At 35.9% G+C, this 5,000-nt stretch overlaps 1 protein-coding gene across 6 annotated transcripts in view; it reads left to right on the forward strand.

Moving 5' to 3' along the window:
* The window catches only part of LOC144966176 (C-terminal-binding protein-like), a 27,539-nt gene that overhangs the window by 465 nt on the left and 22,074 nt on the right, over positions 1–5,000 (forward strand). The gene's annotated exons all lie outside the window — the stretch shown is intronic.

Raw genomic sequence — 5,000 nt, forward strand, 5'->3', positions numbered from 1 at the left:
AAACTGAATCTGACCCTCCTACTCCTACTGAACTGAATGTCCCGACACTAGATACTAGATACCGAAAGTCACTCTGCCGATAGGCTGACTTTAAGGTGAAACTCGTTTTTTAAAGGTTATTTTTATTTTGATCCTTTTATTTTAATTTTTAGTGTTGGACACAATACACAACAGCAACAAAAGGGGAAAATTCCGTAAGCCGGTAAGCTCCTCGGGGTAGAGCATCTCTTTCAATTAGTATTTTCACCTGATCTTTTGTCAGACATTTATTTATTCAATTTGTCAATATATAGCATTTTAAACACTCTAGATCAAACATTAAGTAAGAAGTGAAAGTTTAAAACTTCCTAAAACGACCATTGTTTTGGTTCACCGCCGCCATTTTGTCGTTGGAAGTAGAAGTAGAAAGTAAGGTGATGCAAAGCAGGGCGAGGGCTTTTTGTTTTCTTTTAGGGTTAGCTCGAGGTCGTAGTCTAATGACACTTTTGTGATCTCAAAGGAAGTACATTGTCTGATATAATATCAAAAGTAAAAATTGTGTTTACACAAAATTCAAATTGGATTGAGCTCAATGAAATCTTATATCATAAAGTGCTTTTCAACACGATTCTAATGATATCAAAATTGTGAAAATCAGATAAGCACGATTTCAGAAATACTAATTTCCTTGTCAAATTACTTGTCAATTTACATAAAAATTCAATTTGGCAGGTCTGAGTACTACTTCAACTACCATCACCTCCAGACATCACCACTACCAACACTGCCATAACTTCAAAATAGAATCAACAATAACACACTGCTACATCAACTATTACAATTACAGTCACTTTTATATTTGATGATTTTGTAAGTGTCACATAATTTTGTTTGACCAAATTGGTTAGTCACTGGATTTTTTCCGTTTTTCTTTTGTGTATGGCATTCAGCATTTTCAGGCGAAGTGACTTTTACCTCATTTGACCCATGCTTGCCACATTGGGAGCATGGGTGAAAGTTCGCCGGAAAAATCCGACATGGCCGGATTTTTATTTTTGAAAAAGAGGTCTCGCCGTTTTTTTTTTGTCTGGCCGGAATTCGAAAATGAAAAAAACCGGCATTTATATAATTAACCGCACTTCTGTTTTTTCCTCTTATTGGTAGTTGCAGGATTTTTTTTCTGAGCACCTGCCTTTGCAGGATTAATATCATTGAGTAACTTTCACCCATGATTGGGAGAGATCTCCATGTTTGGGTATTTTACCAGCAGGCCCTTCTTTCAATCAGCTGGTATTTCCTCATTTCTCCAGATCAAGTTGAACGGGTGGTGGAGTTGGTGGACGATTGTGTCTCCTCCCTCTTCCAAGGCTTCTGTTATCTGTGCCAACTGCTTTTCCATTTTTCAGACTGCCAAGTGCCCTCGGATCTCTGTCTTCATGATTTCACTTGTATTGATATTTCATTTATGTAGAACCGTTTGTTCGCAGTTATTTCTTCACTTCATTGGCGACTAGTGTAGCTGGTCGCTGCCATTTGCTTTTGGAATCCAGTTTTTCTATTGTTTATTGCATGTTTCGCCCGTTTCCTTTCTTCTAATTTCTACTACAACCACAACAGCACAATCCCTACCACCACTACTACAACGACCACATCACCATCCCTACCACCACTACTACAACCACCACATCACCATTCCTACCACCACTATTCAGGGATGTAAATCTTTCAGAATTATTAGGATTTCCTATTTTTCACACATTTTCTAGCTTCCCCAAACTATTTAAATATTTCTTAATACCTCATTACCAACAACTCTTGTGATAAGAGATACTGCTGTACATATAGAGAATTTGTAGTGAATATCCATTTTCAATGTACTGAAACACTTAATTAACACCTGTTGTGTCAGTTATGATTATACGTGTATTTAACCATTCAACTTATTTCCACGACAGCTTCCGAATTTTAATTCGGAAGTACTAAGGATTGATAGCGTTCGAATTTCCGAATTTTCCTAATTTTAATTCGGAACTAGATTCACATCTGTTGTGTAAACAAGGAGGGTTATTTTTAGTTTACCGGAAGCAACACATGGGCTGCAGAATCGAAAGTAGAAGATGGTGGATACATATCGAGTATTCATGACTGAGCTCTGAAGTTGTTGTTGCACTTTCTTCCTAAGGCTTAGTTGGAATGTATTTCTGTTTCTGTAAGTAATTCCTGTATATTGCAATTCATTTCAGTCATAATGAGTCTGAAGGTACATTTCCCTTAGCCTTGGTCTTTATGAGAAATGTCTATGGCGTCTCATTTCTCTGATTGTGAGACTGCCACGAACTTTTGGCTGTGATGGGTGGAAAAATCAATTTTGTTTGTTCTCATTGAAAGCTACACCAATAAAGTAAAGGGCTTTTAACACGATTCTAAACCTAATAATGTAGTATTGGAATTGTAATGTACTCTAATTGCCTTTGTTATTAGCAGAAGGGTTTGGGACCTGAGAAAATGATAAATATCGGGAAGTGACCATCTTTCCATTTCCAATCTCAAAATTGGCCTTTAAGTAATAATATGGCTGTTGAAATTTGAGTACGAGTTTTTATTATTGTCAGATTCATTTAGTCATTGGGGGTAATATTTTGACCTGAATATAATTTTAATATAAAAGTTTAGGTGTTGGATTACTTGCAGTGAAAATAAGTTAAGAATTCCAAAATTCTGATTTTTTCATTATCCTCAACTAATTTAACCCTGTTTAATCCATAAAGATAAGGATAATACTAAATGGGCACTGATTTAAGCATGAACAACACCAAATAATGGTATTTCCTCCTGACCAAAAGGAGACACAAATCATTAAAATCCATCCATAAACAAAATAATTTAGATTTTATTCTGAGGATTATCACTCAAAAGTCTTAAAAATGTTGTCACAATCACAAGGCCATTTATCACCTCACTCCTGGAGTGTCACTTGGAGTTTAGACTATTGAAATGAGCTCGCAGAATTTCAGAATTTTTTTCAACTTTGCATTTACATCCCTGACTATTACTACAACTACCACCACATCACCATCGCTACCACCACTACAAAACAACTACCATATCAAAATCTATACAACCACTAATACAACAACCACCACATCACCATCTCTTTCACTACGACAACAACCATCACATCACTATCCCTTCCACCACTACAACAATAACCATCATATCACCATCCCTACCACAAAAGCAAACACATCACCATCCCTACCACCACTACTACAGACCTGCCAACCTGTACGATTTTACGTATTTTAGTACGATTTTTGGACCCAAATACGTGGATACGATTCCAAAGGATTTAGTACGATTTTTGTAATATTTTAATTTTTTTTTTTCCCAAGCGTGAATGATGTTGAAAATGATACATTTGATGCAGTGATACATACATGTCGTACATCAACTGTTGACCTGATGCATCACATTTAGTACTATAGTTATCATTTCAGTTAGTTATATGATGCCGGTTTTCACCAATATTGTTCTCATACCTTTTTGAGGATTTGCATAGAATTAGGCTTGTAAGCTTATTTTATACTTTAAATGGCTTCAGGTCACATTTAAGCTTTTACCACTTGTTATATAACAAATTTTAAGTGTCAATTAAATTTAAACTAACATCTTTGTGACAATGAAGCCTTCAATTAAAAACTGATTGCTGATAAGCTTAAACATAAATGGATTATGTCCCTTTATAATAAGTAAAATTACTCTATTTTGATTTTTAAAATTTATAATGATTTTTTTTTTCTTTATTATTTTGTATGATTCGGATTTATTTTTTTCATTACCAAGTGGGAAGCTTTAGGAACGCTATTTGGTTCAAAATTAATTCACTAGAACCATTTTTAGAAGTATTTCTCTTGTCTATGCATATTACATGACATATGTGTGAATTTCCCATCATTTGATCCAAAAGTAATAGTATTGGTAGTGTGTCGTAGTAGTAGTATTAGTGGTAGATAGTAGTAGAGGTAGTAGTTATAGTAGTAGTCATACTAATTGTGGTTGTTGTGGTAATAGGAGGAGGAGTTAATAAAAAAAATAAAAAAAAAGAAGAGAGAGAGAGAGAGAGAGAGAGAGAGAGAGAGAGAGAGAGAGAGAGAGAGAGAGAGAGAGAGAGAGAGAGAGAGAGAGAGAGAGAGAGAGATTATTAGTAAACATAATGGAAATTGTTTTGTCACTGTTGCAAAATGTCATCTTTTGAATTGAAGACCACTCTCCCAAATATTTTATCCCAAAACTCACAACTGGTTTACTGGGTTGACAGATGTATATCACCATCACAACTTCAATTGGTACATCGGCATCATCATCCATCACCACATCATCTCTTACCATCACCACAACTATAACCATCATCACAGCCTTATCGCTGCCACAACCACCACCACATCAGTTTACCATCACCACCACAACGACAGCTTCATCATCATCACCAACAGCACCAGAGCACCACCACCTCTTTCACTGACACTAGCATCAATACTACCAACATGTTTGGGGTCTTTTGGCCATTTCTTTGAGTGTTTCGAAAGCAATATCCTTAGATATTGCAATTGCTGAGCCTAATACTAATTTGTAATGGCCAATAAGTTTTAGTTTCTCGGTAACCCAATAATTTTGTAATTACTAGAGATTGATGCAAATGAGTGTTTGAATGATGAAGATAGTTTATTTGGGTTTGATGTTAGCTTTTATACAAATATTTGCATAGTGCGCACTTTTTTTCCACGCATGCGGACAAAATACACTTTTTAGGGTCATAGAATACACTTTTCATTCTGGGAAGGTTGGCAGGTCTGCTACTACAACCACAACACCACCATCCCTACCAGCACTACTCAACAACCACCAACACATCACCATCCCTACCGGCACTATTACAACCACCACAACACACCACCACTACAACCATCACCACAGTATCATCTCTACTACGACTTATATAATAACTACTACCGCATTACAAT

The sequence above is a fragment of the Berghia stephanieae genome, chromosome 2 (genome assembly GCF_034508935.2).
Source record: "Berghia stephanieae isolate SIO BIC M18660-M18661 chromosome 2, UCSD_Bste_1.3, whole genome shotgun sequence".
In the NCBI taxonomy this organism is placed as follows: domain Eukaryota; kingdom Metazoa; phylum Mollusca; class Gastropoda; order Nudibranchia; family Aeolidiidae; genus Berghia; species Berghia stephanieae.